Source organism: Lynx rufus, unplaced genomic scaffold (genome assembly GCF_022079265.1).
Source record: "Lynx rufus isolate CCGP_SWC_20201006 ecotype Redwood Valley unplaced genomic scaffold, mLynRuf1.p SCAF_15, whole genome shotgun sequence".
Lineage (NCBI taxonomy): Eukaryota > Metazoa > Chordata > Mammalia > Carnivora > Felidae > Lynx > Lynx rufus.
The window spans coordinates 19,721,553-19,735,372 of record NW_025814829.1 but is presented as its reverse complement, the minus strand read 5'-3'; positions in this window follow the sequence as shown (position 1 = coordinate 19,735,372).

The following is a 13,820-nucleotide window of genomic DNA, read 5'->3' as shown; positions in this document are numbered from 1 at the left end:
CCAAGGAAGGCCCGAGATGTTTGTTCTTTCCTTTGCAGAGGAAAGCAGCCCTTGCAAAACAGCCAGCCCTTTCTTTCACCTCACTCTGTTTTGGGGTCTGGCAGGCCTCCTCCACTAGATTCCATCCTACAAGGTCCCCGCAGTCTCCTGCCCTGCAGCCGAGGTCCTTACACGGGAGTGAGGACCCCGCGGGCTCCTCAGATGTGAAGGGCTGGGGGCGGCTCTCAGACTCAGGGGCCGCAGCGTCTTTCCCACTCGTGCTCAGGTTGGCAGACAGCCCACCCCCGGGGCCGGCTGTCTCCTGTCGCTCCTCCTCTGGGTGCCCCCCGGTGCCCACCCTCTTCAAGGGATGACCCCCAGCCCCTTGGGGTGGGCTGGGTGGGGCTTACCGGTGAGTGAGCAGGGCCGGCTGGGCAGGGCTGCAGGCGTGTCTGGGGAGCAGGGAGCCGAAAGGTGTTCCGAGGTGTGCGAAAGGGCTCTGCTCAAATAATCCAGGGAGGCGTTTATAAATAACTTTACCTCAGGGCCACGGGGTGAGCCCCGGCTTCTGATTGGCTCCGAGGGGAAGTGGTTTTGAACACTACACCATAGCTAAGCCTGAGGAGATAGGAAAAGGAGATAAGGGGAAAAAGTTCCCAAATGAACAGCCCTTTTTTTGTTTTACCTGAGGAGCAGAGCTGCTTGATGGGAGCTTGGCACTTCCTAAATCCACCCCGAAGACAATAGGTCACATTCAGCGGGGCCCCTGGCCCACAGGCTCCCCCAAGGCAGCCAGCAGAGCCTGAGGAGGGGACAAGGCAGACCCCTCTCCGAGCCTGCTGTCCTGCTGCTTGTAGGGCTGGGGTCAAGCCAAAGAGCCTCTTGGACAATGGAACCCATTGAGGCCACCCGAGGGGTGGGGTCCCGGGGCTGCTTGCTTTGAAGGTCGGAGAGCTGGGCGTGCGTTGGAGGGACGGTAGACCTCTGAGCGCCCCTGAGTAAGGGGATGAGCCCTGAGGAAGCCCTGAGGGCCCTTGGGAGGTTTGGGGCTGCAGTGGACACCCGGTTCCCAGTTCTGTCCCGGCCCTTAAGCCACTCGTAAGCTCCGCGCCTTGGTCTACCCACCAGTGCCACAGGGGAAATATTCCTCGCCCTCCTAACTTCCCAGGTGGGTGCAGGGGGAACATCGGGGTTTGGGATCAGGCAAAGGAGCTCAAGAAACGGGACTTATGGCAACTATATGTAAGGTGACAGGAAGGCTGGCAAGTCTAAATCCTAGGCCTCTGTCACTTCCAGGAATTAATGTCTGCCTGGTCACGGCTCTGCTCAGGCTGCTACCTGCCTTCTGGATTAGAGCCGCCTGCCCATCCCATGTCCACCGAGCGCTGCGGGAGAACCTCAAAGAGGGTGGGTAGGAGGGTCGGGGGAACTTTCTCGACATATCTCCCGGGAAGGAGAGTCCCCACCTGATGCCAAGAGCTCCTTCTTTGGGACATCTGGAGCAACGCTGCTCTGGTTCTGAATCGTCCTCCCATCTCTCCAGAAGAAAATGGATGCTCTGAGGTGGGCCGAAACCAGTATGGGGTGCTTCGGCAAGGCCTCCCTGGAAGCCAGGGTGAAAGTCCCAGCGGGAAGGCAAAATGAGCTGGTTTCGGCACCTAGTAGGGGCTCAATAAATATGTGTTGAATGAATGAAAGAAGGAATTGTCTGTAAGCCCAACCCAGGGGAGAGTTTACAGATGCGTTGCCTGTGGGGACGAGAGAAATGCCAGAGGTCACTGAGAGTTGTCAGGGTGTAGCCAGGGGCCTGAACATGATGAAAGAGCGCTAGAACGGCAAGCCACCCTGCCACCGGGTAAGGGGCATGCCCTGCCACCTGCTGAAGGAAGGATGTGTGCATGGCCACTTCCTCCAGGCTCCTGCATTGGCTTAGCTGCTAGGTTCCCATGACTCCCTTTGCTTCACCATGGTAACCAGACGCTGATCACGACTGATGGTAGTTATGCCTTCCATTGTCAGTGTTTCTCCAAAGGCTTGGTTCTCCATAAGAAGGGTGGGGCAGTGCCAGTTTTGTTCGCTTTGGTATCCCTACCACCTCGCCTAGCTCCTGCACTTAGAAGGAGCTTAGGCTAGATTTATGGAATAAGTGAAGGCCTGTGTGATGGAGTCTTTAAACAAAGCAGAGCCAGAGGGCAGGGATTTGTCTAGGCATCTCCAGCATTGCCCAGTGGCATTGACCTATTCTGAATTTTGGGCAGGCAATTCCTAGAAAGCAGATGAGTCATCTGGTTCTCCCTATAGCCAGGGTGACAGTGGCCATCAAGATCAAACAACTAAGTCCCCTTCCTGGGGTACAATGCCTGACGAGGAAACTTCTGGTTGGAATTTGGTTCCTTCAGAACAGAGAATGCATTGCCCAACTGACTGGAGCATCTGGGGCTGCCTGCAGGTACATTTGTCTCTTAAATGACCTATGGACATTTGGCTCTGCCAATTGGTCTAGTGTGAGTTTTGTTAATGTGAGTCAGTCTCCCTTGAGTGTGATTGACTTTCCATAGTAACATGTGGCTTCGACACAGGTGATCTGGTTTAATTCTCATAACAATCATGTAATGTAGGCATGTTGCTCTCATTTTTCAGATGCAGAATCTGAGGTTGACTCAAGTGAAATAACTCGCCACTAGGTCAGAAAGATCTGGACGGAAGAGACGGAATCAGACCTGGATATTATAGTTTCCAATCTTATGTTTTGTCCACTATATCACTTTCACGTTTGAACCTGAAAAGGTAGGAATGAGGCCCTATACGAGATCCCGCCTTTTAGACACTTTCAGTCTCCCTGTTAGGTATATCTCCAAAGTAACCTCGATGAAGATGGCTGGGGCCTCCAGAACAGATTCTGGGCCTGAGAACTTGTTAGCTCTCCTCTCCAACCCTTCTCCTGCCATTTTGGCAAAATTCGAGATAGGTAGATCTTGTATAATTAGGGGAGGAGGGATTAGATGAGCCCAGAGGTTTCTGTGAAGTCACCAAGGGAGATGGATGGAGGCCTCAGAATCTGGGCCCTGGTCATGGGTGGGAGACCCGGGAAGGAGGAAGCCAGACCGGAGGTTGGATGAGCAGAGGACAGGCAAGGTAGAAGCTCTGATGGCTCAAAAGGGCATGTTAGGGGGATCTTGGGTAGAGTTAAACCACGAGACAGAGTTAGGGCCGGCGGGAAGAACACAAAGACATGGAGAGACAGACAGATGATAGCAGTAGGAGCACAGAGAAAATGGGGGTGCCTGGGTGGCTCAGCCGGTTAAGCTTCCGACTTCAGCTCAGGTCATGATCTCACGGTTCGTGAGTTCGAGCCCCGCGTCGGGCTCTGGGCTGACAGCTCAGAGCGTGGAGCCTGCTTCGGACTCTGTGTCTCCCTCTCTCTCTGTCCCTTCCCAGCTTGCACTCTGTCTCTCTCTCTCAAAAATCAATGAACATTAAAAAGAAGAAATACAGAGAAAAAAAGACAGACTCGGAAACAGAGAGAAAAGCAAAAAACACTACTGTTTTGCTTCCAAAGCAGCTCAGTCTTGAGGTTTGTTCAATCACTGTTTTCACAGTGAAAACAGGTGAGCATCACCGTACCTCTCAGTGGAGCAGCATAGATTGTCCTTTGCCAGCAAAGCTACTTTACCCCACCTCCAGGACTGAAAGCTGTGTTCATTCATTCATTCATTCATTCACTTAACACCCCTTATCGAGTGCCTGGATCCTGTTCTGGGGATACTGAGATAAATAAGACACAATCTCTTCCCTGAAAAGCTCTCGCTCTGGTGGGGAAGACAGGGGATGGAGAGAACACTGTCCTCTAGAACATGGAGTGCTACGGGAGAACAGAGCGGAGGCACCCGTCTCAGCCCTTGATGGGGAAGAAAGGAGGTCAGAGAAGACTTCCCCTGGTGTGGGAGGTGTGGGAGCACAGAGGGCCTGCTATGGCTTGTGCCCAGAGACCTGAGCTCTAAACCCCAGGGTGGCCACTTTCACGAGGAAGTATGAACACACACACACACACACACACACACACACACACACTTACACCGAATAAGTTTTGGGGATTTACTGAGCTATGCCGACAAGGCCGAAGTAGTCACAGATTATCCTGCTGACACACGTGACCTTTGAGCTGGTCCCGTTAGGGCACAGCTAGTTTTCAGATGAGCGAACTGAGGCTAACCCCCCAAGAAAGAGGCTAATTCTGCCACCTCTGTCCATCCTTGGGCCTGTCACCTTATCTACACCTGCTGGCTGCTTGCACGTGTGCTCTGTGCGGGGCCTGTGCCAAAGGTGTGGGCAGGATCATGTTTTGGGCAGTGACTTAAGCAAACACCTCAAGGCTGGGGACAGAAAAGTCTCACCACCTTGCCCTGAGGTGGCAAGGTCTGACTTGGCCCTGCGGCTTCCAGTTTCACGAGGGCATGGGAGCGATCGGGGCTGTGGGGATACCAAGGTCAATTCTCACCTTTTCCCCCAGGGAAGCCAGGGGCTCAGTGCCCCAACTGTGAGCATCTTAGACCAGTCAGGGTATGGGGGGCAGGGTGAGTAGGGGGAAGCCAACCTGTGTCTGGCCTTCCAGTTCAGGGAACCGGAGCTCCCGCCATGTGCCCAGTACGGTGCCAGCTTCTGGGGACACAAGACCTCTCAGAGCCAGTCCCTGGAGGTCAAGACTCTGAAAGGAGCAGGTCGAGAGCTTCTCAGAGTACACACAATGACGGCTGGAGGACAGTCCGTTGGAAGGAACCGAGGAACAGGGTCTGAAGTGTGGAGGGTAAAGGCTCTCAGGAGAGAGTCAGATTGGAGCTGGCCAAGACCCCCAGGCATCTGAGGTCAGAGGGAAGGGAGTGTCACAGACCTATTGAACAGGGAGAAGAGGAAGGAGACTTAGGGTTCATCTGAGTCACCTCCCTGTGTCACAGATGAGAAGCTCGAGGCCCTAGAGATGGGAGGGACCTGCCCAAGGTCACCCAGGGATGCAGTGGCAGGGCTGAGGTCGGTGCTCGCCCCAGGACTCCAGCACACACCAAGCTTTCCCTCCACAAAGGGAGGAGGAGATTATGTGGGGACCCCCTCCCGGTCCCCATTCAACTGGGTGTCACTCAGTTGTTACCCAGAGACATGATGCTCTTTCAAGGTGGGCACGTGAGGGGCACTGTCCTGTTCACTGAGTTCCAGTTGACTTTGTTAAGGGAGGGGTTTGGGAGAAGCAGAAATGAAGGGAGGGGTTTTGGGGAAAGCAGGCCTGCGTGTTGGGGCTTGAGAGCCCAGGGGATGCGGTTCCTGGGTGGGCCAGTCCTGCGGCTTCCAGACAGAGGAAAAGATTCTGCTCAGAACCAGAAATTGGCCGGCTGGGTGAGGGTGTTCAAGGCAGTTCACACCGCCCTGGACATGCTGAGAATGAGGCTGAAGGTGGGGAGGGGGTGAGTTCCAGGCTATTAATGTTGACTGATGGCCTCCTGGCCGTAAATCTGCTTTGGGGCCTTAAGCCAGGCACACGTTAACCTGAGTACAGGGGCTGCCTCTAAGGGTGAGGTATGGAGGGTCGAGACCCACAATTCGGGGAACAGTGTGGTAGCTGGAGAAACACGGAATTGGGATGCGTGGGTTCCAGGGCCTAGCCTGGGCTGCAAGAGAATTGGGGCAGAAGGTGTCGTTTTTGTGACCTTGGGAGAGTCATAAGGAAATGAGCCTTCCCATGTCCCCCCTCCCGGTTCTCGTCCTCCAGGAAAGAGCAAGAATGGAAGGTACCTGCCCCCCAATACCCGGTCCAGTGCTTCCAACTTCCTCACCCACCATCCCCATCACACAGGCCTCTCTTCTCCCAGGGCCATGGCTGTGCTCTCTGAGTCCCACTGCTGGCAGGAGTGGGGGTGTCCTAGGTCCCCGAGGTGTCATCTCCCTGACAGCTCTTTGTCAGGGACCGTATCGCCTGCCCTTGGGAGGCATCAAGATATACTGGGAAGAACACAGTCTTCATGGTGAAACCCTGACTCTGGGTCTGCTAGTCGTGCGACCTTGGGCAAAGCGTTAACCTCTCCGAGGCTCGGTTTGTTCATCTGTGAAAGGGGACACACGGCAAAAATGAAGTGTTTTCATAAGGTAAGGTCCTTTCCCTCGGGCACGCACACACGCCCCCCTCCCCCACGACTGTTTCTCTCCATCGGCTCTCCGATGCCCGACTGCTTCAACCTCACCCCGACGGACACCCTTCTTTCCCCTGCACAACGAGTGCCCCTGCTCCCTTGGCCCAGGGGACCAGGAGTGGTGAGCTCTTCCCACAGGTCTTGACCTCACAGCCTCCCGGGATGCAGCCAGTTGGAAGAAGGGATTCGGGAAAGGCTCTTCTCCCGAGCTGCTGTGGTAAAGCAAGACCATCACTGTATCACCTGCACCTGGGCTTTGGAGCCCCGGCCCCCACTGTCCCCTTTTGCCTCTGGGACGTGCCCAGGAGAGAGGGCGTGACTGGGAGTGTGAACATCTGTGGTGTGGGTGCTGAACAACAGCAGGGATGCCTTTCCAAGAGGGAGTGGGACTCAGGGCACGTATACACCCTTCCTCGCCCCCATCCTCCCCGATGACCCTCTGCCTGTGGTCCTTCACCTGCTCCTGATGCAGCTGGCCATCCGGTGGGTTGGGGTGAGCCCACTGACCCTGCAGGTCCTGAACCCTCCTGCCTGAGGAATAAACTGGACTCTTTAGTGTCAGACTCGCACTAGACTCACACGAGCCTTTGCAAGAACAGAGCCTTACAGGTGCAGCTACCCTCCGTTCAAGGGAGGTCGTGTCTACCCTGAGTTCTTTCCCAGGGGCTATTTGGGGGACAAGTCTAGGACTCTGTCAGCGCCCCTCTCCCAAATAAGCCTCCTATTGCAGTTTGTTTTTCCGTTTCGTTTCGTTTTGTTTTTTAACCTTCCAAGGTCAGGGCGCTTAGCACCATGATTCTTCCCTCTCCCTCCTTCCAGCAAGCCCCCTGCCCCACGCTATTCATAAAGGGCTAAGGCGGGGGTGAGAGCATGGTCGGGGATTAAGTTCTCAGCTCTGGAGAAGGGGCTTGTCCACTCGGGGTGGGGACTGGGACTGGGACCGAGCTTGCGCTGCAGCCGGGGACATACTCAGGGTCCCTTAGGCTGCTCAGCCTGACTGGCCTGAGCCCTCTGTGCACAGAATTTCCTAAGAATGTGGTCCCAGTGTGAGGGTGCAGGAGGGAATTAGGGGATGGCGCTCTGGGACTTCAGCTTGGGCCGCTTTTCTGGGTCTCAGCAGGCAGGGGTGGGTATGACAGAAGCTGGCTGAGTGGCTCTGGGGTCCAAAGGTCCCAGAAGGGCATTTCCTAACCCCCAGAGTGCAGAGAGCAGGCTCCAGCGTGAGTAGGTCCTGAGGAGTCCTGGGGACGCCTCGGTCGGCTGGGGCTAGTTCCTGTCAGTGCTCCAGGGACGCGCTCCAGCCCCGGCTACTCACAGAGCGGCATTGTTCCCTGGGAGCCTCTTGAGCATTTAGCTTGTCTCGTCCTGCTGGTACATTTGTTGGCTGTGATTCCCACTGAAGACATCTTCAGGGGGCAGGCAGGGCGCCAGGCTTGTGGGCAGAACCCAGGCTTCTCCACTGAGCGGGGAGCTCAGAAGCAGCAGGGGCTCATCAGCCTGTGGTGTGACCGTTAGGGCTGTTTGCCAAGGGCCGCGGCAAGTTTGCCTGGGAGGTTCTGACGCCGCTGCTGGCCCTGGCAAGGAAGCTGAGAGCAGACCCGTCAACCAGAGCCACACGGGATCGGCTCACGCTCCCCGGGAACAAGCTGTGTGCCTACGGGCAAGTTCCTGAACTTTTCTGAGCTCTCAGTTTCCTCCTCTGCAAAATGCGGATCATGATAGCACCCACGTCAGAGCGACACTGGGCAGGTAAGACAAGGTAACGCGTGAAACACACAGGGAAGCTCCCGAGTACCCACCCCGCCCCCCCCCACACACTGTCTTTTCTTTCACGCTGCCTCCCCGTTCGGCTTGACATGTTCTCCCTTCCCTTCTCAGTTGTCCCAGTCCTTCAGCTCAAGCCACACCTCCTCCATGAAGCCTGCCCTGTTTGCTCTGATTGCATCTATGCTCCTATACTACTCTCCGGTGATAACTGAAGCTAGATACCTGACCATGGGCTGTTTGGGATTTGGCTCTAATGGTTTACAAAAAGCTACCTTCCTGCAGTATAGGATTTGGGTGTTCTGCTTCTATTGTGTCCTTTTCGGACCAAAATGTGCTCGGCATACTAACGCAAGTGCTTACCATTGACTGAATGCCCTCATCCTGGGTCCTGTCCCAGGGCAGTTAGAAGAATCATTTCTTTCTTGTGGTTTCAGCCATGCTCTGGGAGGGCCCAAGGGTTCCAGAGTGGGCTTTAGGTACAGCCACACCCTATCAGGTGGTGAGCTCATGGTATTGTGATCTTCCCACAATTTGCTGGCTTGCGTCCCCTGCCTCTGACTCAGAGCCTGGGTCCCTTCCTCGGCTGCAGGTTCCCATGGTCAGCCTTGGGAGGCTCTGGGTGTCTCTGGGGTTTTCTGCTCCAAACGCATTCTTGCTGTCTATTGTCCACCAGTCACGGAGAGAGGGGCCCTCCTTGAGAATTCCAGGCTGTGTCCTAGAGCTCCACCCCTTCAGGGCCCACGGTCTCAGCGCACAATGTAACTGACATCCTCGTCACGTGTCACACAGAAGTGCGGGTGGTGGCTTTTCTCCAATCTGTGTCATGTTGTGTTGGCCCAGCCCTGGTAGTGCTGTGGTCCGGGGTACTATCGCTGTCTACCATTGGGGACAGTATTACAGCGGGACACGTGGAGGCAAGCTGGACTCCATTTCCCAGCTCTCCTTGCGGTGAGGTGTGGCCACATGACGAGCCCTCAGCAGTGGAGTGGAGAATGAGGGGCGGGGGCCGCTTCCGGGTCTGGCCTCAAAGTGTTGGGCACGCCTCCCATGCCATGCTGGTGACCCAGCCTCCACTATGCATGATGACAGTGGCCTGGCAAATGGGAGAGCGACACGTGGAAAGGACCTGAGCCCACCAATGACCTCACGAGGCTGAGGGCTCCATCAGTCTGGACTGTTCACCTTGAGACTGTTTAGGGCTGTTGGAGAAAAACTCCTCTGTTCTGGAATCCGCGGTAGTAGAGTTCTCTCCACTGTATTGGAGTTTAGCTTTCACCACACACACTGGCCTGAGTGTGATGAGGACGCGGTCCCCTCCAGCTTCTGCTTGTAGACCCGCACCCAGCACTGTAAGGGCTGGACCGATTCCCAGGGCTCGGCTTGCAAAGGGCCAATGGAGGCCCATCTCCTGGCTTCTCCTTCTCTGTCCCAAAGACTTGACCACAGAGATTCTTTCTCTCCTGCAAAGAGAGGTCTGGAGGGCTTCTGATTCATGGGCTCATCAGACACACCCAGACTCTGGATCCCAGTTTGGGGTCAGCTGGGACGTCCAGCCCTCCACATCTCTAACAGCAGAATCTTCATGATGGCGGTCCCCAGTGAAGGTGAGCCCTCCTGCTTGAGAAGACACGGGGAAGAGTTAGGAGTCTTTAGGGTCAGGAAAGCACCCTGTGGATTGGTAACTTGTAGGCTGTCCTTGATAGTCTCCCTGGGAATGGCAGGCAGGTGACATATGTAGTTGTGCCACTAATGGAGGTTGAGAAAAAATAATGCTTTAATGACTCCTTGCATTTGCAGAATACTTACGGTTAATTTTTTTTTTTAATGTTTGTTTATTTTTGACAGAGAGACAGAGCATAAGCGGGGGAGGGCAGAGAGAGAGGGAGACACAGAATCCGAAGTGGGCTCCAGGCTCCGAGCTGTCAGCCCAGAGCCCGACGCGGGGCTCGAACCCACGAACCGTGAGATCATGACCTGAGCCGAAGTCGGACGCCTAACCGACTGAGCCACCCAGGAGCCCCTGAATACTTACGGTTTATAGGGAGCGTGCACATGCGTTATCTAATTGCTGGCCGTGTCCTGTGATGTGGACGGGCTACTCGTCCCCGTCTTACGTATGTGGAAACTGAGGATGCGTTACTCACAGCTGGGAAATACCCAGGCTTGCACCAGACCTCCAGGTTCCTGCCTTCTAGCCTGTGTCCTCACTTCTGTACCCTGCCAGGCTGTTTTGACTTATGCTCAGGAAGCGTTGGACACTGAGCGCAACGTTGAAAAGAGGGCATTGTGTAAACTTGGGTGGGCCGCTTAACCAGCTGGGGCAGACCTCGCCAGGCTGCCCCTGGGAAGTCCTCAGCCCAGCGAGACTGGTGATGGGGGGGGGGGATGGGGCCTCGCTCTTTCACCTCGAGTGGGTCAGCCATACCAGGTGCTTGGGTGGAGCTCAGGATAAAGGGCCAGTGGGGAAGAAAGGTTGGTTTAACCCCAGTGCCCCTGTTTTCGCTGCCCCACCAATTATACAAACACACCCTGCACACCCGACATGAGAACACCCACATGCCGAGAGCCACAGACCCAGGCCCCAGGATTCGCTGGCTTCTACAGAAAAGCAGCATGCAAGATTTAAGTTAGACACAAAGGAGAACTTTTTGGGGTGAGAATCTTAAATCAGAGACTGAACAGCGTGGAACCTTCTGAAAGAAGTATGGCAGTCGTCACAAGCGTGAAAGAAAGGCTTAGCTCTCTGGTTGTGGGGATGAAGGTGGGGGTGGGGAGACCCTTAAACTGGACTCGCCCAGAGGCAGCTGGATAAATAAGTCTCTCCTGGGGAACATCTTCAAGCCTGGGTGGAAAGAAAAGCAATAAAAGAGCGAAGTAAGAGGTGCAGAGGAACTATAGCCCTTACTGATTTCTGTGCCTGGGAATGGGAGAGAGAGAGAGATTCTGGGCTTGGAATACAGCAGAGAGGGGCTGCTTGCCTACCGGCCAAACAGTTACCAAGGAAGCAGATTCCTTGGTCCTTAGAACAGGGAAGTGGTGAGGAGTCTGTGAGATGCAGCATTTCCCTGTGCCCGGCGGGCCCACGACATCTGGAGTGGTCAGCAGGTCACTGGGTCTGCCCGGGGAAGTGAACTCAGGTGACGGTGACGGGGGGGGGGGAGGGGAGCTGCGCGACAAATGCTAAGAGGGGTGCCTTGCCTCTCTGCTCAGTCAGAAGCCACCAAGTTGAATGAAGCAAGACCCTGGGCTTGGAGAGGGCTTGGAGAGGGCTGAGAAGGTCCTAAGGAACTAGGATGATGCCGCGATGATTGGGTTCTCTTTATATCCACGTTCGATCATGAAAATTGTAAACCTACGGAACAGGTGAAAGATTTCTACAGTGAGCACCATAGACCTAGATTCTACCATGAACATTTTGCCACTTGTGCTTTATCCCTCGTCTGTCCAGCTCTCCATCCCTCTATCCATCCATCCGCCCCTCGTAGTTTTGGATGTATTTTAAAGTAAGGTGCAGACATTAGTACCCATTTGGCCAACACTTCAGCATCATAGCATTAACAAGAATTCAATATCCTTTGCAGTTACTTCTTTTGAGTTTTACACGTGATGATGCATGAATCTCAAGTGTACCATGTATGAGTGCTGACAAATGCCTACACCTATCAAGATACGGAACTTGGTGATGGCTCCAGAAAGTTCCCTCATGCCCCCTCCCCATTGTTCCCTCCCCACCCCCACCCAACAACTGTCCTGATATTTTTCTACCACAGATTCATTTTGCCCATTCTATAACTTCATTTGTAGAATTGAAATCATATACAATAAGTACTCTTGGGAAGCTTTCTTTCCCTCAGCATAATGGCTCCACATTCTTTGGGAAAGAGTCTATGTTATATAAAGTCAGACTTTTACTTTTTTTAAAGTTTATGTATTTATTTTAAGAGAGAGCAAGGGAGCAGGGGAGGGACAGAGAGAGGGAGAGACAGAGAGAATCCCAAGCAGGCTCTGCCCTGTCAGAGCAGAGTTGGATGTGGGGCTCAAACTCACAAACTGTGAGATCATGACCTGAGCCAAAATCAAGAGTCAGACGTCTCACTGACTGAGCCACCCGGGTGCCCCTCAGACCTTTTTTACTTAAACCACCCAAAACCACATCCCCAAATCTAATCTTCATTAAATGCAGGGAAGCTGTGTTTACAAGGGCATGATCAACACCTCAGCACGCCCATTCTGTTTGTCCTTGACCAGCTGAAGGTAAACAGGGCTGAGCCCACCGAGACCTGTGAGGCACTCGAGGTTTCTCAGCTCCCCGGGCCTCCTCTCTGCTGCAAACTGCCCTTCTGGGCACCTCCGGCCCCCATTTCATAGCTTCTTCCCACTCTGCGCACTTAGGGTTCTGCCCTCTTCACGCCCTCCCCCACCTCCCTCCCCCAAACCAGAGGATCTGATAACCAGCCATTTACATTAGATAACTGATAGCCAGTTACACTGTAACTGGACCGCCTTCCGCGGAGCTGCGGCCTCCACTGGGTATTGACTTGTTCTCACTTTTATCTCCCAACGGGGCCCTGATAGGCTGCCCAGCCCTGTGCCTCTCCGACTCCCATGAGGCTCCCTAAGGACAGGGGACCGCGTCCCCACAGGGGCCTGAAGGCCTCACTCGGCAGTGCTCAGTGGGCACGACGTTTCTCGAAAAAGGCATCATAGATTTTTAGTCATTATTAGACTCAACCCATAGATATAGCACTGAAGGCTCAACACTTTGATGATATACAATAATGTTGTGCCGGCAGGAACAGGGAGGAGGGACGGAGTGGTATGTTTTTTGGAAAGACCTAAAGGTAGCTGCCAGAAAACCCCAAAAAACAGCAATTAGGGAAGAGAGCAGACCAGATGGGAGCAGCTTCAGAAGAGTCATCGAAGAATTGTGTATTTCCTCAAAAGTGCGTGTGAGTGACCTATCCCACTATGCTCTACATTCAGGTTCATTCATAGTATGAAAGTACCCCACCGCCCAAACCTTGCCAGATCTCTGAGTAAAAGCAGGCTCTAGGATTGTACCAAGATTTCCCTTGGCTTGGGGTTCTCTGATTTCCCCTGAACCCCCCGCCCTGCCGATCCCCTAAACTGAGAGGCACAAACTTTGGCAAAGGCATTTTAGGCATTGGTAGGACATGGGAAATGGTACATGGAGTCTAAGAGACCTAGAAAATCGCTCTAAGTCCCTCCTGCTGGACCTGAAGGGAAATCCAAGTTGGTCCTTTCATCAGGAGTTGGTTGTTGGAGGGAGGGCTAAGTGGGCTGGACTCCTCCCCTCATCCCCCTGTCCCCAGGTGCTCCATCCCCTTTCTGAGCCGTGTAAGCAGTGGATAATACCATCTCGGACTGTGATCCCCACAGAGGGAAATATGCACCAACAAACTTGAGTTAAGTTATTGGGATCTAACTCCCAACCTTTCTTTTCCAGGGCATTTGTCATAGGGGAAACGAAGAAGAAGAAGGAAAAAAAAAAAACAAACCTTCTATAGGGAGAGGGTGAGAAGTGCCTAACCCTTAAATAAAATTTCAAACAGCAGTGAAGAAGTTTTTCTGGACTGGGGACATTGTTGGTGTCCCTCAAATTGCAACCATTTCCTACAGTCTCCACTGAATGAAGAAACTGTAAATATGTGTGTGTTTGATTGATTCATCTGAATTATAGTTTGCAAGTTATATATCACTTCCTCCTTCTCTGGCAAAGGACAAATAGAGGAAGCTCTTACTAATACTGAGGGTGTTTAAAAGAAAAGTGATCTCTGTAGAAAACTCCTTTGAAAGGTCAATAAGATCAAATTTTTTTTTTTTTGTAAATGACCTTCAAAGAGCTTCAGGCATTTTGTCCTTCACCAGGTTAGCTCA